Source organism: Macaca thibetana, chromosome 3 (genome assembly GCF_024542745.1).
Source record: "Macaca thibetana thibetana isolate TM-01 chromosome 3, ASM2454274v1, whole genome shotgun sequence".
Classification (NCBI taxonomy): domain Eukaryota; kingdom Metazoa; phylum Chordata; class Mammalia; order Primates; family Cercopithecidae; genus Macaca; species Macaca thibetana.
Genome location: NC_065580.1, coordinates 122,874,134 through 122,896,617, shown reverse-complemented (window position 1 = coordinate 122,896,617; position 22,484 = coordinate 122,874,134). Strand labels below are relative to the sequence as shown.

The 22,484-nt window shown below is 34.9% G+C and overlaps 1 protein-coding gene across 6 annotated transcripts in view; it reads left to right on the top strand.

Moving 5' to 3' along the window:
* The window catches only part of LOC126951481 (calmodulin-1-like), a 1,062,071-nt gene that overhangs the window by 243,860 nt on the left and 795,727 nt on the right, over window positions 1–22,484 (top strand). Inside the window, exon 1 of one of the 6 annotated variants that reach the window (XM_050785627.1) lies at window positions 14,339–14,345. The exons of 4 other annotated variants lie outside the window; for them this stretch is intronic. The gene's annotated coding sequence lies outside the window, so the exon portion shown is untranslated. Of the gene's footprint in view, window positions 1–14,338; window positions 14,346–14,939; window positions 14,947–22,484 lie in introns of those variants that run through there. One more of the 6 variants, XM_050785617.1, reaches the window with a different exon arrangement.

The window sequence follows — 22,484 nt, the reverse complement described above, 5'->3', positions numbered from 1 at the left end:
AACAAGGAATAGTCACTTATTAGAAAAATTGAATTTGGCTTTGGGTATGGCTAGGAGCATTACAGGAGAAGAGAGTAGATGTGAATACAATATGTAGTGAGATTTGACAGACACTAAAATATTTGTACTTAATTCTTACATGATCATGTATTTTTCAGGACTTGAATGGCATAATTGTTTTTAGTACGTTGTCTCTCTCATCAGGGCATTATTCCAATGGAAGAAGACTTTGCCCTTATGATCTAATAACCCCTCAACAGCCCCATATTCTAATATCATTCTCTTGGTGGTTAGAATCTCCACATAGGAATTTGGGGCAGGGACACAAATATTCAAACCATAGCAATTACTAATACAGATGGCAAAGACTAACGAAGAGGATCTAAGCTAGGAAATCTGGCATTTAACAGTGCAAAGTGGGGAAGAATACTGAGACGTTGCTCAAATAGCTGTAAGGAACCAAGATATAAAAAAACCAATGTAGGTTTTTCAAGGCAGCCTAGGCCCATGACCTGGGTCTGCATGAAGCTGTCATCAGCCCTCACTGTTTCTCAGTTTATTAATAAAATACTTGCAGGTGAATTTATGGAGTCAAGGACTCCACACAGAGTGGAATCAGATGGCTCATTCAATCTGTCTTCACTTAATCCACACAGTCCTGCCCTTCCCAGAAACCCTCCTTTCAGTATATGGCATCTTCCTACATCCCTATATGATTATTAGTTCTTACCTCAGTTCCTATTTGAGTTAAAAAGGGGATAAAAATGGGAGGAAACTGTGTAGCCCAGCATCTGTTTTTCCTCAAGTATGACTCAGCAGTATTCTTTTCATTCTTCTACCTATGGTTTACTGGTGGTCACTGGTTGGAAGTGGAAAATCAAGGAAAAGCTGGAGTCATGGGAGAAGAAGATGAGGGAGGAAGAAAATGCTGGTGAACTGTCAGGGCTGCACATGCAGGAAACACAGAGTCGCCATCAGGTGTGATGGCGGGTCCGGGAACAGACCTAATTTGGGAGGATAGAGAACAACTAAAAACTGTTGAAGATGTCGAACTGGGGACTTGATGGGGCATCCATAGACTGAAGTCTTTCTATTTTGTACACTTTTTGAAGAAAAATGTGTTGTTGCTCTCTCTACTTGTGTCGCTCTCTCCTTCTCTGGACACCTTGAGGACTTGCATTTCTGTATTTGAAGTTCTGTTGTGTCATCAGAACCTGCATATGTATGCGGCGTTATTTTGTTTAGCATCTTATGGGTTACATTAGTATAAAGGCTTGCTTGCTGTCGATACTGAGAAATTTTGTTTATTTCATTTATTATTTTCTTTTCTAAGTTTTCTATTCTGTGTTTCTGGAAGTAAAGACATTCTGCTCTTTCTATGTCTGTTTCTTATGCCCCTTAAATTTTCTTTTTTTTTTTTTTTTGGTCCATACATTTTTTTTCTTTCCATTTTAGTTGAATTTAAGTCATTTCCATTTTAATATTGAATCTATCTGTTGTTTTCTTTTAAGTTTACATGGAGCATTTAATTTACAATATACCTTTCTTATTTTCATTTCTTTTTTTTTTTTTTTTTTTTTTTCTTTTACATAGTCCCTTCCTTCTGAGAGGATGACCTGAGATTTTAACAATTTTACTTATTTTTTGTTTTTTTCTTTCATTTGGCTGAATTGCATTGTTTGTTCATCTTGGTCATTTCCTTTCACAGTATTTCTTTTCCTTAAATATGTTTTAGTCTTTGGATTTCCCTTTGAATTTACAAGTAAAAAGAGGTCAGTAAACTATGGCCTGTGAACCAAACACAGCCTGTATCTTTTTGTGTGTAATTGCAGTTCTATTTTTAATATAACAATGTCAATTTGTTTACCTGTTATCTATGACAGCCTTCCTAATACAACATCAAATTTGAGTAGTTGCAATAGTAGCCACATAATTCTAAAACCTTAAAATATGTAGTCTTTGGAACTTTACAACGAAGCTTGTGTACCTTGGGACTAGAAAGTATGTCTATTTTGAGTGTCCTGTTGTGTTGGCAGGGGCCTGTTCTCATGTAGTTGTCTATGTTTAATGGAAGCTTTGTCAGCAGGCTCCACAGAAAGGGATCTGCCTCAGCAACGTCCGTTTCCGTTCTGGGCTCAGGCAAACGAGAGTTGAGACCTCAATTCTAGTTGCCAAAATAAACATTATTCTAAAAGATAATGACTTAACTAAACTGTGTTTGTGGAAATATCTAACTAGCATTTCTTCTTATTTGCATTTTCTCTTCCTGTTTATTATCATTGGGAAGCATCTCAAATTACTCTCTGCTTCTCTTTTGGATCAGAAAATTTGTGTGTCGGGGCCAGGTATGGTGGCTCACACCTCTAATCCCAATGCTTTGGGAGGCTGAAGCAGGAGGATTGCTTGAAGCTGGGAATTAGAGAACAGCCTAGGCAAGATAGCAAGACCCTGTCCATATATACATATATATAGACATATACACACACACACACACACACACACACACACAGGCACACACACACATATATATATGCAAACACAATATATGTGCATATATATTTAAAATGTATATATATTTAAAATGTATATATATTTTATATTTATCATTTATATTTATGTCATATGTGTTTATATATAATACATTTTATTTATATATAATATGTATTTATGGATATATGTTTATATACAATATAAATAATTTTTCTAAGTGTGTCAAATGCAAATCACAGAATTTAACTTGAGGAAAAGACATGCCCTTTGGTCCATGTATTAACAGTAGATGAGATAATTAACAAGAAAGTTATTAGTTAATGGTTTTGAAAGCTATCCTATAGTCTACTGCTACGTTTTGCCGAATGAGGACTTGAAATGTTGATAGCATCTGATTAGAAGGAATCATGGTTAATCTGTAGAATGGTAGGCTGTGGTTCCCTCTTTTCACATTGACAATCAATCCATTATCATTGGTTCTGAGCTTCCCAGGCTTTCTCAGAATCGATGGGACCTCCTAGCTCCACGTTCTGTTTTCAAGCCTTGTTACTGGAACATTTCTTTTCTGAAATTCTTCCTGCTAAGCCAAAGATCCTGTCAGCTCAGACCTTGAACATAATCTGAAAGTCAAATCTTGTACTTTGAAAACAAAACACTTAAGTAGAAGAGAATTTCCTGTGAGAATCATTGTTTAAAAATGTCAGTTACTATTGACTTTTTCTCCATAATGTTCTAGTCAAGTTTTCATCTGAACAATTGAGTTATTGCTTTCAATAATATCTCTTATTGTGTCAGCTCATCGGAGGCTCTGTAGTGTCTGATGCCTGGGCTCTGAAACAGGGCAGTCTGGCCTCCAGTCTCAGCTCTGCCACCTACTTACTATGTAGCCTTTGGCAAATTACTTCAACTCCTGTGTCTCACTTTCCAATCTGTGATATTAGGATAATAGCAACAACTACCTAACTAACTAATCTAAGATATATACAGTTTCAAAGCATATCTTTTAAATCATTCCTTCTCTTTAAGTCTGACTGGTGAAAATGTCAGCACAATATTCTTTCCTAGGTGCATATTTTAACAGCAGAAAAATAGTTAACTATATGACACTAGTGATTTCTGTCATTTTACTTTACTCAAAATATTATGGAACACAGATCTGTATTGAAAGGAAAGAACTAGAGAAGCAAGAGTAGACCAGGGTTCATCCCCCCAAAAAATGATCTCCCAATCAGAAGGCAACCTCAGTAATCCTTTCAGAACCTGTCCTTGAATCCTTTAAGACTCCTGTCCGCTGAGCTGGGGTCTCAAAGTGACAAACAACTGCTGTCTTCTTACATGTATGATTCATAAAGACTATACTTCCACGCTGCTCTCTGACCTTTCACAATGCTAAAACTACTGGTATCGCATCTCATAGACTTGAAAGTATTACAGTTGGGTTCTATGAAGAAGGATGACATTACAGTTATAAAGTAATATAGCACATGATGTATTTATGACTATTCTCATCTTATTTCATGATTTGCCTTAGCCTAGGCACTTTTAATTATCTGTGAGGATATTTAAACTTATATCAATTGTGGGAGGTAAATCCAGCTTCATGCATAATCCAGGTTGCTGTAACAGAAATCCAATATTTTATCAATATATCTTAGTTTAATAAATATACATATTAAATTACATTTAGGCCAGATGCAGTGGCTCACGCCTGTAATTCCAGCACTTTGGGAGGCAGAGGCGGGTGGATCATGAGGTCAAGAGATCGAGACCATCTTGGCCAACATGGTGAAACCCCGTCTCTACTAAAAATCCAAAAATTATCCTGGCGCAGTGAGGCACGTCTGTAGTCCCAGCTATTCGAGAGGCTGAGGCAAGAGAATCGCTTGAACCCTACTGGGGGGCAGGGGGCGGAGGTTGCAGTGAGCCAACATCATACCACTGCACTCCAGCCCAGGCGACAGAGCGAGACTCCGTCTCAAAAAAAAAAAAAAAAATTACATTTAAATTACTGAATATATAACTCACTTTACTTAAGATTCAAACTGTATTCAAAATAAGTAGCATTAAAATTCCATAACTGTATGTGACTATATGCGTGTGTGTGTGTGTGTGTGTATGACACTGTGTCAATGTGTGTTTTGTTCATAGAACACTTAACACTGAGCAGTCACATGGCTTCAATTTCTTGTCTTTAATGAAGCAATATAATTGCATAGTTTCTAAAATCCTATAAGTCTTCACTGTAATTATTCGAATTTGTTTAAATTGAGCAACTACACATTTGTAAATATGGCACTAATAATGTTGAAGCAATAAAAATATCTAAACTTCGAATAAAAAACCTATTTTTTAGGTATAAAGATATAAAAGGTGAGAAAGAAGTTAATACAAAGTGGAAGTAAATAGAGGAGGTCATAAGAATGAGTTCATGTGGCTGCAAGTAAAGAAAAAAGAAAACAGATAGAAAGCTTTCTCCTTTCTGGAACTAGAACCCCAGGAGTTGTTGAAATCAGCATCTGTGAGATGGCAGAAATAACAATTCCATTATATTTCTAAGTAAATATCTTTAGCATGGTGTAATAATTACTATAATTATCCCTGCGACACTTGGTCATTTTATAAAATTTTTTATTTGATTATTTTCTAAATTAAAAATTATCATATTATTTTCCTTCCTGACAGAATGCAATCCTTAAAATTTTCCTAGCCATATAAAAAAAAATCTCATTAGATATTTCATTTGGAGGCCTTCCTTCATTATACAAAGAAATGCAAAACATTTTTAACTTTTATACACTGTGCACATTCTAGTACATTAGAGAAATCACAGTAAAGCTGAGAAGTTCGCCCACATCACAGCAAAAATAATGAAGCATGAATGAGGGCAGGATCTGTTTTGTTCACTACTCAGTGCCTAACAGAGTACCTCAAGCATAGTGATACAGGAGTTAAGAAGAAATTAGGCAGATAGTGAGGGTAAGGAAGTCCTCAGTAAGGTTTTCCTTTTAATGAACAGCAGCCCCCAAATCATTTTCTTTTCTAACAAAGAGCAGCCTGTAAAATCGAGCTGCAGACATAGACAAGCAAGCTGGAAGCTTGCAAAGGTGAATGCCGGCAGCTGTGCCAATAGGAAAAGGCTACCTGGGACTAGGCATGTTCAACATGGTGGCTCTACCTTCCCTTCTCTTTGCCAGTCAGTGTACAGTAAGGAGCAGGCAACATGGCACCGGCCAGGCAAAGACTCCATTTGCATAATAAGATTAGGGTGGTGTGACCAGCTTGTTTGTGGGCTATGTAAACGTCACGCCTGGTCCAACCAATCTATGCACCCTAGGTAAATCAACACCACCTCCTCAAGCCTGTCTATAAAATCTGGTGCATTCTGCTGTGGGCTAGAAGTCCCATTCAGAAGCCCTCTTTCTCACAAGTCAGAACTATTCTCCTTTCTCTTTCTTTTGCCTATTAAACCTCCACTCCTAAACACACTCCTTGCATTAGCATACTCGATTTCCTTGGCATGAGACAGTAAGCCTTGGGTATTTACCCCAGACAACGATGCCACTTCAATAGTAAATAGCAATACATAGATACTTGCTTAATTAAATAGTTAAGCAATTCATTATTTAATATCTGTCAAGTGGATAAACGTTGAAAGGGCTAGTTTTCTGCAAATGTTATTTTACGAAGTAATCATTAACTAAGCTTAGCCATTAAAAATGAATGAAACAGAACACCTCCCACCTAAAGAAGGCCAAAGTTTCTTAAACAAGGACCACTTCAGATTGTATTTTTCTCACTGTGTATAGAAAAGTTAAGTTTTGTAGGTCTTGACATTTTATACCAATGAAAATGAAGCCACCTTTGCAAAAATTGTGACTGAGGAAATTATGACAGTAAAGAGATCAGACCTAACTGACTCCATCTTGCTTCTAACCTTTAAGCTGTCCTTGTTCATTCCTGGGTGTAGGCCAAACTAACCTTGGGAAGGAATTTATGGTTTGACTCTGAAACAAAATTGATAATAGCCCTTTCCCAAAAAGACCCCTTTCTTGCCCGGGGAGCAGTTTGCCTTTGCAGAAGTAACAAATTGGCTACAAGTTTATAAATTACAGTTTAGGGGTCCTGCAGCCTCTGGCTACAAGAGTCTGAACCTTCTCAAATTGCTCTTGGGGCTAATATCACTATTATAAAAGCTAAGACCAGTGCTTGAGACATTTTGCAGACCCTGCACCCAGCCCATAATCTGGCTCAACCAGTTCTGTGATTCCACCTAGGAACAGCAAATAGCAAAAAAACCTCATTTCTACCCCACCTGTGAGTCCATCTCCAACCTGATCAATCAGTCCTCCCCACTTCCTAAGTCCCTACCTTCCAAATTACATCTTTTAAACCTCTTATCCCCTAATGCTCAGACAGATTGATTTGAATAATAATAAAACTCTGGTTTCCTGCATAGCTGGTTGTGTGTAAATTACTCTTTCTCCATTGCAATTCCCCTATCTCGATAAATCAGCTATGTCTAAGCAGTGGGCAAGGTGAACCCACTGGGCGGTTACAAAAAGGCATGTTTCAAAATGTACCAGAGTCCTGTTTTAATCAGGAGCAGTAAGGTGACAGACAGAAAGGGATCAAAGCCATTAAAAGAAGAATTGATTACCATTAGTTTCCAAGAGGAGAGGACACACCATGGCAATCCATGCAGGACCACACAAGGAAGTACCAGCCTTGGCCAGGGGCAGAGGAAACTGGGAGAAGCATGGATGTAAGCATGTGGTTTCTGTGGAATGGAATCCATGAGGCACAGTGAGCAACTGAACAAGCTTGGAATTTGGCAAGCCCTGGGTGACGGAGGTAGTCCCTAGTTATCTGGCACGTGGCTCTGGAGTGACTTAGGACAGATGGAATATCTGCTTGGTGTATGAGAGTTGGATAAAGGAGGAGGATGAAGGATATGGGTTCAGGGTTGGTTGGTTTGCGTATGAAAGATGTACACTAAGATAAGTTGATTACTATCTCTAGGAATTAGCTCATGCTAAAACAGGCAGTTTCACCCCAGATCCCAAAGCCCCTTAGATGTCAAAGTATAATTTAAAAAAAAAAGAAAAACATGATTAATATAAGGCATGAAAAGCAAGAGCCCAGAGGGTATCTTGGGAATCTTACGCTTCTGGTTTTTATTTGCATTTACTTAACTCAGCTTTTCACAAATAAAATATAGAAAAATACTAGCCTTAGTTAAATACATGGTGGTTGTGACAAAGTTGGGTATTGAGTGTGAACGTGCCTTATTGTATCTGTTGTTGAGTACAAGCCACTCCCTAGGTCTACTTCCTTTGATGAGTTAACCTGTTGTTGGCATGTGCTTAGTTCACCACTCTGCCATGCTAGGTACTATCAATATTGGAGGGTAAGAAATAATCAAGAACATATGGGGGACCTCCAATTCCTGGTTCAGCATGTGAGGAACTTGAAAGTTATCATTTCTGTTCCCACAGGACAGGAAAAAAGCATAACAAAATAGAAATCAATGACTTTTTCAGATCCATCAGATAATTGAAGTTACAGAGAAAGCTCGTACTCCTCAAATTGGACAGACACACAGGAAAGTATAGAGAACCACAATTTACTGGAGCAGAAAGTTCTGCAGGAACTAGTGAAGCCGTGTCATTTGTCTGGGGAAATACCCAAGGTCTGTTGTCTCTCTAAGGAAAACTAAGACACGGATGCATAAGGTAGGGGTTTAAGAGCGGAAGTTTTAATAGGTGAAAGGAGCAAGAGAAAAGCTCCCCAATGTAGAGGGAGGAGAGTTCCAGTCAGATCTCCCCTTTTCATGGCAGGATGCAGTTGGTTTTGCAGAGGGACTTTAGGAGGCAGTGTCTGATTTACATAAGGCCCAGGGGATTGGTTGGACCATGTATGCCATTTACATAGCAGGTGAAGAGGCTAGCCATCCTACACTAATCTTACGTTATGCAGATGATGTCTCCACCTGGCTGATGCCATGACACATGGCACCAAAGAAAAGGGAAGAGAAAACCTCCATGTTAGATATACACCTGGCTCCTGGCACAGCAGCCAGCATTCACCTGTGCAAGCCTCCAGCTTGCTTATCTGTGCTTGCAGCTTGATTTTTCAGGCTGCTTTTTGTTAGAAAAGAAATGATTTGGGGACTGCTTTTTATTAAAAGGAAAACCTTACCGAGGACTCCTGTACCCTCACTAACTGCCTAAGTAATTTCTTTTTAACTCCTACATCACTAGTAGTGTGGTAGGAAAACCTAAATAACCATTGAAAATTTGATGGCTATTCATGGTGGATAAGTTTGAGAGTTAAGAATTCCATGAAGGCCCTCACATTTTTGTGAGGTTTACCTCTAGGATTCTCATAAGAAAGACCAAAGAAAAATCCTCTCTTGCTTCCAGTTTTCCAAAAGTAGCCATTTTGAAGTAGAACCAGAGCATTCTGTTCTTAACTAGGCCTGCCCTCCACAGAAACTGGAAGAGTCAAACCTACTGGGGGTTTCTGCAAAACCTATGCTGCTGGGTTTTTACTACAGCCTTACTGACCTGAAAAGGGGAAAATTCAGCTGCATCCCTTCGTAGCCTTCCACATGGGGGAAATAAAATATCCAGGTCTAAGTCTTCCATGTGAGGGGAAGGAAAAACCCAATTCTAACTCCCTCCATCCTTTCCTTCTTAATTAGCAGGGGATTGGGGAAATGAGAAGCAGTTGCAAATGCTGCAGTTCAGAGGCACAGGTGTATTATAATGGGGTAACAAGGGAATATAACTTAGAGAACTGCACATCTATCAGGCCTTTTTAAGAAAAGAAAAAAAATTGGGAAATCCCAAAGACAATAGGGGAGACACAAACAAAGAAACCACAGGAAACTGTAGCCTGATACTTACAGCTACAGCAAGCAATAAACCAGATAAACATAACCGCACACTAACAGGCTGTTCGCCTCACTGAGTTCCTTTTACGCAGGATATCACTTCTGGCTTGCAACATAAAATTACAAAGCATACTAAAAGACAAAAGCAGTTGGAAGAGACAGGTAAGCATCAGAAACAGACCCAGATATGGCAGACTTGTTGGGATTATCAGGCCTAGAATTTAAAACAACTATGATAAATACGCTAAGGCTCTAATTTTAAGAGTCAAAAATCATGCAAAAACAGATAGATAATGTAAGAAGAGTGACCGAAACTCTAAGAAAGAATACAAAGGAAATTCCAGAAATCAAACATATGCCAATAATGTTTATCAAAAGACTACATAGCAGAAGAAAGAGTCAGTGATCTCCAAGTAATGTCAATAGGAACTTCCAAAACAAAAATGCAAAGAGAAAGAAGAATGAAATGGCAGGACAAAATGTTCAGGAAGGAAGGAGAGTCACAAAAGCTGTGGGATATGCATATGAAGAATACAAGGAGGAGGAGAAAGGAAGAGAAAAAGAATTTGAAGTAATAATAAGTGAGAATTTTTCCCAAATTAATAATAAATATGAAACAACAGATCCAGGAATTTCAGAGAACAGAAAGCAGGCTAAATACCACAAAATCTACACATAGGTGTATAATTTTCTAACTGCAGAAAATCAAAGACAATGAGAAAATCTTGAAAACCAGAGGAGGGAAACAAAAAAGGAAAACAATACCTTATCTATACAGGAGCAGAGATAAAAATTACATTGACCTGCTCTTCAGAAACCACGCAAGCAAGATGAGAGTAGAGTGAAATGTCTAAAATGCTAAAAGGAAAAAAATAACTCACCAATCTAGAATTTTGTATCAGTGAAATTATACTTTAAAAGTGAGAAAGGGAAAAAGACTTTTCCAGACAAGCAAAAAAAAAAAAAGAGGAAATTTTGTTTCTAATAGAACTACCCTGACAGAAGTGGTAAGAAATTCTTCAGAAAGAAAAAAAGAATATAGGTCAGGCGTTCAGTTTTACATAAAGAAAGGAAGAGCATTAGAGAAGGAAGAAGCAGGGTAAAAGAGCATCTTCTAGTTTTTCTATTCTCATTGATTTTAATAGTATTCAAACTCTCAGTGATGATAGTTTATGGAAAATGAAATGAATGACAGCAATGTTATAAAGGGATGCAAGAGAGAGATTAGGAATAATCTATTCCAAGATACTTTCACGACTGGTGAAGTGATACAACGTTATTTGAAATGAAACTTGGGTTAATAGTAAATGTGTAGTTCAAAGGCATAGCATCCAATAAAAAATATTTTAAATAAGTATAATTGATATGCTAAGAGAGGAGAAAAATAGAACCATAAAATTATTAAAACTGGAGAAGTCAAGGAAAGAGTGGAAGACAAAAAAAAAAAAAAAAAAAAACGAGAGTAGCAAATAGAAAACAGTAAAAAATAGTAATGAATAAGGGAGATATAAACCAATTAAATTAATAATTACTTTAAACATCAGTGGTTACCAACAGAAAAACAGAACTTGTCAGAGTGAATGAAAAAAAAAAAAAAAAAAAAAAAAAAAAAAAAGAAGACTTAACTTTATATTGTCTACAATAAACCCACTTTATAAAAACACAGATAGACTGAAAGTGAAAAAATAAGGAAAAAAATACCTAATGACACTAATAAAAAGAAAGTGGGAGTAGCTATTTTCAGTACAGACAAAGCGGACTTCAGAGGAAGAATGATTTCGGTATTGTCGTTGGAGACCTCAACACTCCTCTACAGAAATGGAAGATCCAGCAGATAGAAAATCAGTAAGGATGTAGTTGAACTTAACAGCACCATCAATCAGCTGAATATAGCTGATATTTATATACTACTTCACGAAACAACAGCAGAATACCCATTCTTCTCAGGCTGTCACGAAACATTCACCAACATAGACTACATTCAGGGACATAAAACACAATAAATTTACAAAAATAGAAATCTTACAAAATAAATGCTCAGATCATAACAAAATCTAGAAATCAATAACGAAAATAGCTGGAAAACCTATTTTGGAAATTAATAAAGTAATGTCTAAGTAACACATGGGTCAAAGAAGAAGTCTCAAGAGTAAATTTAAAAAAAATTCCAAACACAATGAAAATGAAAATATAACTTATCTAAACATGTAGAATGCTGTAAAAGCAGTGCTTAGAGGAAAATTTATAGTACTGAATTTGTTTGAAAACAACATATAGTTTGAAAACAATGTATGTAGTTGGAAATGACATTCTAAAGCCCTAAGATTATGATCTTTTGTGTGGCTCTGTCTGCTCACTTCTGAATCTCCCTTGAGCTATTTTAATTGGCAAGGTCTACATCAATCAATCAAAAAAATGTTTACTGTCATGTGGGATGTGTATCATTCCAACGTCATTTCCCAGTAACATCAGTCCAGCATTCATCCAGTAACACTGACACTCTTACAGAGGCTGTGTAGGTTGTGGTATCCAACACTCCACTCAACCTCTCATGGCTCACAGGTGTCTTGTAAGTTACTTCTCCCAGTATTCTGGCAAGAGATGCCAAGATGTATCTTTCTTACAGTTACTGTTACTCTCCTAACAGCAAAAACTCAAACTTTCACATGATGGAGACCACAGGTGAGTAACTTTATTTTCCTTTATATATGGTTAGTGCCTAGAGCTAACCAGATAAAGGCATTATCCCTATTTTAACCTGATAAATATAGGAAAAAATAAGCCTTTTTGCTGACAGGCCCCTTCTCAACCTGGAACTAGAACTTTCTTGTAAGTATAATTTCTTTGTCTTACAGACTGGAACCAATGCAGGGAAGCAGCATTTCATAGAAAACAACACAAGTTATGAGTATTGTGATCCCCATCATGTAAATGAGAAACTGAGTCACGGATAGGTTAAGCATTTACTCAGATTCTGGAGAGTAAATCATATTTCAGATCCATGTGGGGGCCTGTTGGACTGTTTTTCTTTCACTGTGCCATAATTCTGAATATATTTTCATGCAGCTGATGAAGACCCGGGTAGAATCACTTCCTTTAAACTCTCACAGCACCTCTCTGTTGGTTAAACTCTATAAGAGGTTTCTAGTATGTGTTCCTTCATATTCCACTGGACAGGTAATTATCAGGCCCACAGGTGCACAGCACCTGTACTTTGAAGAGTCAAAAAACTAAAAACAAACAAAACAAAACTGTGCTAGTTAGAAAGTAAAACTTACATAAAGATGAGTTATTTTCTGCAAGTACTTTTTAGCAATTGCCTCTTTGCAAAAATTAGCATCTTTTGTCTCTGAATTGCAGTGAAGTCCTGTGATTTCTATGCTTATTTTAGACATTCCTTCTTCAAAACCTCATTTTCCATTTCCACCAGCAAAGATCAGTTTGAATTTTACTAGCTATTGCTAGTTATTTTTTAGATTAGTGATGTGCTTCAAGAGTAAGAGAGTAAGAATCCATTTTTTATTTGCTTATCTAAAGCAGCTTATTTTCTGTTGCTTCAGGGCTAGAGAATTATTCTTTATAGCCTAGAATATTACCATACTCTATAGCATACACTATTATACTCAATTGAATAATGTATTTTTATTTCTGAACTATTTTCTACAGAAAAATGACACGGATGCAGTATAAAACAATCATTTTATGATAAATACATAATATAATGAAGATATTATCGCTTTCTAATTAATGCAGCTGTAAGCCTGTATTACAGTTGATATTCTTATACATTTAAATATCCGAAAATGCATAAATTAAATTTTGGGTTTTTTCTTTTTCATTGTTGGTCTAACAATCTTTTTGCTACATATGTAGTTCAGAAATTGTTAGAAGCTTTTTCTGTATCTATGTGATAAAAGAGTTGTCACAGACTTGGATACTAGAGGCTTAGAGAACAAGTAGTCCTTTCATGTTTATGAGACACTAGTTGAACTTAAGAGTTTCTGTATGGATCTCCTAGTTACGGTTTGTTTCAGAATTATATTTATTTAAAAAAAAGTGTGAAAGGGAATTGAGATTTTCATGAAACTCAACATTCTCTATTTCTTCATGCCCAACTCTTTGAAATAGAAGTTTAAAGCTTAAAAACTATTCAAGTTCAATTGCATATTTGCAGATGTATCTATTAAATTTTTTAAAGAGCTATATGTCTGATCGCAATAATTATACTTTACTGCATTACTTATCAGATAACTTTAGGATCAGGTACAAGGTAAGTAAAAAAAGTCTATGTAAAATAATATTTCACATAATGAATAGTAATTTTTCTAACCAGAGTTCTATAGAAAAACATATTTTATTTATTTATTGAGTTTATACAAGATTTGTCTTGCTAAACTTTTGAAAACCTGTTTGGATGTTTGGAAAACTTTCTGTCTTAACTAAGCAATTTCTTAGAATGTAAATGTTAACTGAAAAGCCAATTTTAAAAAATATATTGTGACAATCTTATTTTAACTGTTTTCAGCATGTAAAAATTTGTCCCGATGTGTGACGATTAAATAAACTTTCAACAGTTATTGGATTTTGTTTTCAAAAATATAATTTAGTGTTGATATGTTTTTGAGTTATCTTTATAAATGTGCTAAAATACAACAGTTCTCATCTTAGGCAAAATTAAAAATTTTGAAAATCGGTAATTGTATGACTCTGAAGTCATACAGATCTTAATTCATTAATTGAATTTGGAAACATAAAGAACCATGTGTATGGCATTTCATGTATATATATTTGTATATATGAAAAATGTACATACAGTTTATACAATTATACAGTAGATATCATTTCAACCTGGTGCCCAATCCCAAGAAGAAAAAACTTAACATAAATGTAAACAAATAGTTTGTCAGGCAAAGAGGAAATAATAATGCACCAAGTTGACTTAAAATTGAGGCTGGGGGTGGTGACTCGTATCTGCAATCCCAGCACTTTGAGAGGCCACGGCAAGAGGATTGCTTGAGGCCAGCGTTCAAGACCAACCTTGGAAGCATAGCAAGACTCCTGTCTCTAAAAAATAATTCTTTTAAAGAAAAAATTAGCTGGGCTTGATGACCCCGGCCTATAGTTCCAGCTGCTGGTGAGGTTAAAGTGGGAGGATCTTCTGAGTCCAAGAGTTTGAGGCTGCAGTGAGCTATGATAGTATCACTGCAATGCAGTCTGCGTGACAGAGTGAGGCCCCCATCTCCAAAAAAAAGAAAGTTGAAAATATGGTCACTAGTTGAATATATGTTACCAAATTTTATATTTTGAAGAAAATCTTGTCTCATCCGAACAATCTTAATTGGACTCTATTCAGAAATGCAGAGCCTTTTTAGTTAAGCAAGGATAGTTCCTAGTTTGTCAAATTCCATAAGATGTCATTCATTTCAAAACAGATGATGGTTAAGTAAGAAGCAAAACTTCACTAGAATAGGTGTGGTTTAAGAAGTATAACCTTGAACCCTCTCCTCTCAATCTGTTTCTTCTACATACATATTATTGTCAATTGAAAGATTGGGGGGGCGGTGATTAAATAAGACTATTAGCAAAGCTCAAGTCAGGACATCCTGATTTAACTTCTACATCCTGTAAAATGACGGCTGTTGAACCATGTGGCCTTTATGCCATTAATCTATATAAAGGACAGATTAAGAAATAGCCCATGAAATGCCATCTCCTGTGGATTTGCATGATACTCACTCAGCCTCATCATTCAGTTCTGAAAAGCATTGCAAAGGTAGTGCAGAGTTCCCATTTACCACACACTCGGTTCCCCACTTATTCACCATGTAACATCAGTATGAATATGGTACATTTGCATGATTAAAAAACCAATACCAATTTATTAAGTGTAATCAATTATATCTTTACATCTTCTTAACCTAGTGTCCAGAATCCCATCCAGGATAGCACATTACATTTAGTCACCATCTTTTCTTAGACACCTCTAGGCTGTGACAGTTTCTCAGGGCATCCTTGTTTTTGATGATCTTGACAGTTTTGACATGTGTTAGTCTGGTATTTTGTAAAATGTTCCTCTATCACCATTTGATGTTTGTCTCATGGTTACAGTGGGGTCATGTGTTCTGGGCAGCAAGATAACATAGGTAAGCTGCTGTTTTCATCACATTATATGAAAGGTGCATATTAATCACATGACTTAGCACTGCTGATGTTGAAGCGATCACCTGGCTGAGGCAGTATTTTCCAGGTTTCTCCACTGTAAGGTGACTCCCCAGCCTTTTCATACTGTCCTCCTGGGAAGGAAGTCACTGTGCACAGCCCACATTACAAGAATTGTAGAAAGTAGAAGGTTCTGCTCTACTCCCTTTGGAACGTTTTGTGTGGGAGATTTGTCTGTTCTCCTCCATTTATTATACATTGAATCATTCACTCATATCAATAAGGTTTTATGGATATTTATTCTCTCCCTTGAATTATAATCCAATACTACTTTATTTTTGCCCAAATTGTTCTAGATTTAGCCACTGGGTGTTTTTTTCAGTAAGGTCCTGAATCCCGTTCATATCTCTCCCAAATTCTGGAGGGTTTTTTTTTTTTTTTTAATTTTAGTTGCTATGTGCTTTGAACATTTTCTTACTTTTGGAACTATAATAACTTCTAGGCTTATCTTGTATATTTCCTGCCTCATGCCTAGAATCTGCCATTTTGCCAAGGAACCAGCATCTGGTCATCTGGTGTTGTCATATCTAGTGAGGTGTCTTTGTTTCCAGCCTTTCTCTGCTAACAAAAGGAGATATAAGTTTGTATATTAACTTGTGTATATACACACATCTATTAATATTTCTCTATACACATATCGATACATATTTCTATGGTAAGTTAAACATATAATTATGCTGAATTGCATAACTATCATCCATACCATATAGAAGATTCTGACCTGTAGAATGAGTTAGAAATTGTTACCACTTCTATTTTCTGAAAAAAAATACAGAGAATTGGTATCACTTTTTCCTTAAATGTTTGATAATTCACCAGTAAAGTCACTGGGCTTTGTCATTTTGGTTTTGGAAAGTTGCTAATTATTGATTTAATAGACATAGGCTTACTCACATTATATCTTTTTCTTTGTGTGACTTTTGGTAGTGTGTAGAACAAGGAATTTGTTCTATTCCGTCTAGTTCATTAACTTTGTGGGAATAGAGTTATTTGTAGTGTTTCTTCAATATCATTTTAATGTCCACGGAATCGATGGTTATTACCTCTTTTTCATTTCAATATTGGCAATTGGTGTCTTTTTTTTGTTAGCCTAGATAGACATTTATCAGTTTTACTGATCTTTTCAAAAAATTGTCTTTTAGTTACATTGATTTTCTCTGTAAGTTATTTCTATTTTATTGATTTTTGCTCTAATTTTTGCTAATCTTTTTAATCTGCTTGCTTTAGACATAAATTTTTCTTCTTTCTCTAGTTTTCCAAGATGGAAATTCAGGTTACTGATGTTAGATTTCTGCTTATATAATGTATGCATTTATTGCTGTAAGTTTGCTTCTAAGTATTACTTCATTGCATCCCACAATTTTCATATATTTGCATTTTCATTTAGTTCAAAACATTTTAATTGCTTTTGAGACTCCTGTGACCTATATATTATGTGAAACTAAGTTGTTTAATTTCTAGGTATTTGAGGATTTTCCAGCTATATTATGTTATTATTTTATAGTTTAATCCCATTGTGGTCTGAGAACATACTTTATTTTATCTCTATTTTTGTGTGTTTGTTAGGGTGTATTTTATGGCCTTGAATGTGGCCTATATTGATGGATATTCCATGCAAACCTGAGAAGAATTTGTGTTCTGGTGTTGTTGGAAGGAGTATTCTATAAATGTCAATTAAATGCAATTGATTGATGATGCTGTTCACATTAACTGTATCTTTATTGATTTTCTGTCTGTCTTATCTATCAACTACTGAAAGAGGGTGTTGTGAGTCTCCACCTCTGTTAGCAGATTTCTATATTTCTCCTTTCACTTCTGTGTTTTGTTTCACATATTTTAACACTGTTAGGTTCACACACATTTAGGACTGTTTTGTCTTCTTGGAGAATTGACTCCTTCATCACTCTGTAATTTCCTCCTTTATCTCTTACAATTTCCCTTGTTCTGACATCAACATGTCTAAAAATAATACAGCCACTCCAGATTTCTATTGATAGAGTTGGGTCTTTTTTTCTTAATTCACCCCAACAGTCTCCAACTTTTAACTGGTGAGATTATATGACTTACATTTAAAAAATTATTGATGTAGTTGGGTTAATATCCACCATGTGCATAATTATTTTCTATTTGCAGCACTTATTCTTTGTTTTTCATAATCTTTATTTTTCTCTTTTCTTTCATTTCAATTTAGCATTTTCTATAGTTTCATTTTGTCTCTTCACTTAGCATATTGATTTTACTTCTTTAGGAAAAGGTTGAATGGCTTCTTCAGAGTTTACAATAAACTTTTAAAACAAATTCCACCTTCAATTAATGATATGCTGCTTTGTTTGTTTGCATACACTTTATAACAGAGTATTCCCAATTCCTTTCTCCCTTTTCTTATGTCGATGTCACCCATTTCACCTACCTATATGCTGACATCACCAATGCATTGTTACTGCTATTGCTTTAACAAAAGAATTATCTTTTAGATAAGTAAACAATGAAAATATTTTATTTTAACTTTATGCCTTTTCTAATACTCTTCATTTCATTATGTACATCTGAGTTTTTGACAAATATTATTTTTCATCTTCCTGAAGAAATTTTAATGTTTCTTGAATAGCATTTCTGCGGGTGATGAATAATTACTTCTTCACTTTTGAAGGTTTCTTTCTCTGGATAGAATTTTCAAGACTTTTTTTCTTCTTTCCACAATTTAAAGGTTGCACTTCAGTCTGATCTTGTTTGCATGGTTTGTGAAAGTCTGATGTAATTCTTATTCTTGTTCCTCAATAGTATTTTGTTTTGTGTTTCTGGCTTCTTTTACAGATTTGTCTTTGGTCTTTGGTTTTCCACAGGTTAAAAATGATATGCCTAAGTGTAGATGTTTTGGTACTCATCCTGCTTGGTGTTTTCTGAACATCCTGAATCTGTGGTTTTGTGGTTATCATTAATTTTGAGAAATTCTCCCTCATCATTGCTTCAAATACTTATTCTGCTCCTCACCTTATTTCTTCTTCTGATGTTCCCAAAATGCATATATTACATCTTTTGTAATTGGCCCACAGTTATTGAATATTCTGTTCTGTCTTTTTCATCCTTGTTTCTCTTTGCATTTCAATTTTGGAAGTTTCTATCGACATTTTTTCTAGTTCACTATTTCTTTCTTTTGGCATGTCCAATTTGGCAGTGAGTTCATCAAAACAACTCTTTATTTCTGTTACAGTGATTTTGATTTCTAGCATTTCTTTTTGTTTCCATATCCTTACTTAGATTAATCATCTGTCCTTGCATTTTCCATTCTTTCCATTAGAAGTATTAGCATATAAATTATAGTTGTTTTAACTTCCAGGTCTTTTAAACCTAACGTCTCTGCCCTTAGTCTGGTTCTGATGCTTACCCAGTTTCTTCAAGTTGTGGGTTTTTGTTTTTGTTTTTTGTTTTTTGTTTTTTTGTCATTTAGTATGCCTTATAATTTGTTGTTAAAAGCCAGACATCATGTATTAAGAAATAGGAATTGAAATTAAAAGGCTGTTAGTATAAGATGTATTTGTTGTTTATTTGTTTATTTTTGCCAACCTGGCTAGGTTTCTGGCTGTTTTTAATGCTTTCTGAAGCTATAGGTGCCAGATGCCTCCCAATTCTCTAGGGTCCTTGTAGCGTTTCCTCTCTTAACTTCGGGTTTCCTTTATTTTTTCTTAAATATCACATTCCTCTTATCGTGTGTTCTGATTTCCTCAATTGCTGATATAGGTCTTTATCACATTCTATGCATTTTCTAATTATCCTTAAACACATGTTTAACACCAGAAAGACAGGTTTCTTGTTTTAATTTATTCCTTTATGTCTATATTTGTTCATGTTTATTTACTGAGTTGCTCCATCTATTTTAACTTAAGTCAACAACTAAATCAAAAACATGGAGGGCCAGATTTAAAGGACAGTCTGATATTCCTACACATGTTCTTTTCTTTTTTTTATGATACTGGAGTTTTGCTCTGTCGCTTAGGCTGGAGTGCAGTGGTGCGATCTCAGCTCACTGCAACCTCCGTCTCCCAGATTCAAATGATTCTCCTGTCTTAGCCTCCTGAGTAGCTGAGATTACTGGCATCTGACACCATGCCTGGCTAATTTTTTTTTGTATTTTCAGTAGAGATGGGGTTTCACCATGTTGGCCAGGATGATCTCAAACTCCTGACCTCATGTGATTTACCCGCCTCGGCCACCTAAGCATTTTCTAAAAAGTTATTTGCTGACTATACTTGCAAGTTCAACTGTTAATGTCTGTACTAACTGATTTTTGTCTTCAACATTATTAATAATTTTATTCAACTTTATCTCATTTGATTAGTGATTTAATTTTTAACTTCCTGATTAATGAATTTATTTACATTCTTTCCTTGTTCCTGCATTCACTGTGTCATATGATTCCATCAATGAAATTTTCTAAAGTTTTAAATTATATTTTAATTTAAATCTTTGACTCAAATATTACAAAGAATAGTTACACATAATTACTGTTTTGCTTCTTATTAATATTAATATTTTAAAATTTAACTCAAAGCATATTGCTGATTTATTTTTACATTATGAAATGTATTGATGTTTTTGCTCTTTGACCTAACATATAGTAAATTTTTGTAATTTATGGGTAATTAAAATAAAAGTTTGTTCTTTTTCAGTAGATAACACTTTATATATCATCTAAATGTATATAGATGAGTATGTCTTTTAGAACATCTATATTCCTATTTATTTTTTGCTATTTAAACTTTATTTGACTTTAATTTGCGTGCAACTGATGGGATAATTCTGCTTTAATTTTCATATATTTACTTTCAACTTTAGGTAAATTTTATTTTTAGTAGAGTTAGCAGTTTTTTATGATCCAGTCTTGGTCTGTTTTGTTTATATTTGTCATAAATAACAAAGTATTTTGATTATGCTCACATGTATTGAAACCAGAGACATTTTTCTAAGATATTTTCTTCAATTACGTTGTGTTTTTGTTTTCTTATACTTCTGCTTCCTTTATATATTATTTTTCAATATATTTTTTAAAATTTTTCTTATGCTTACTTGAACAATTCAAGTTATTTTTACTGAATCTAATGGCTGCATTAATAAATATATTTAATTGGCTTTTTAATCTTTTTCTTAAATTAAAACTGAAGATACTGACTCCCACTGTGTTAAATGGAAAATTAGCAAACTCACAATCCCTCTATCAGCCCTCATTTCTTCTCAATACCTGAATCTAAAAACGTTATTTAGTTAGTTCGTACTGAAAACATTTGTATTTTTACTTATTATAGTTTATGTTATTTGAATTCTCCTCTCTAAACATATTTCACATAGTTGTTTAATCTTATTTATTCATTTCTACAGCTTTGCTGCTGGCAGGTGCTTCTCTAGGATGGTTTCAGGGACAGGTTTAGTTCAACTCCCCTTTCTTATTAAATTAAGAAACATTTAATATTTAAAGATGATTAAGTAGCAAAGTGTCATTTGGGAATATGTCTTTGTCAATTGCTGACTCCGGTGTTCAAAGACATTTCTCTCTCCTGAGAAAGCCCTAACTACGGGAAGGCAGATGAGTGTCTGACTGCTTGATTTGTGGGTCTTTTTCTTTGAATCAGCACCAACAGTTCATTCATCATTCATTTGGGGACTTTTGTGAGATATTGACAAATTGAGAAGAGTAGCAGACATGACAGAACTTTATCAAACTGGAGCAATCCTCATGGGGCCGACCGCATAAATTCTGAAGATGCAACTGGACGGAACTGTGAGGGGTGGATACTGCCCCTGCCTGCTAGAGTACTGTTATAAAATCATTATAATATCCATGGCTTATTAAACAGTTATGTATCAGGCATAGATAACTTATATGGATGATCAGAAATCCTCAGAATTAGCATCAAGGCTAGCCTGACAGATGAGGCATCCATAGATGATTTAAGTATGTGTTTCAATGTATAGTTAGTGGACTTAGTTAATGGCAAAACCTAGACTGAAAGTAGATTTGTGACTTTCCAAGTTCTGAGCTAATAATATTGTGATAACGTCTGCTTGTATCATTAATGTCCAAGGATGGTTGACCTCTTCATCAGAATGAGTTGGGGAAACAAATATTTACCTGTTCTTGAGCAAGGAATCTGAATTTTGTGGTGCTGTCTTTGAAAAATAAATGATGTGCCTAAAAGCAGGTTGTAGAGTTCCATAATTTCTGAGAAGCTAAATGAAGTATGCAAATATCTTTCATTAAAATGAAGGTGTCACTAATGGATATAATATAGAATAATTATATCAAGCTTGTAATGCAGTTTGGCAGGAGGCTCCTTATTTAAAAAATAGCAGTGATGCTCAACATTCAGCCACATTTTAAATAACTTTTAAAAAATTTAGTTGATCTCTTAAGAAACCAATATAAATACATTTTCTCTGATGATAAAAATATATGAGAAAATGCTTATACTGAAAAACTAGTTTCTGAAAACTACTGTTTGTCTTTATGGCCATTTCTTGATTCCCTAGGGTACTGGGGTGATGAATAAGTGAAGGAGTTTTTGAAAAGACAAGTTGTTGAGAAGATTTTATTCTTAACTCTATTATTGAAAAAAAACTTAGGTTTTTAAAGAAAGCACTAAATGATTCTCTATAATTTTAAAATTTTATTTAAATTTAAATCTAGAAAGATAATTAAAGTGTGGAAGTCAGAAATTCTGGAAGATAAATAAAGAAAGAGCAATATTGGCAATTAATTATTTATTTGTAAAGTTGGATTTATTAGACTTTATTTTTACTGATAAACCCTTACCTAAGTAGAACAAGAGTGAGAGTTGTTAATTTTGTAAGCCTATTGAAAGTCTGCTTTTTGCTTTTACATGGCTGG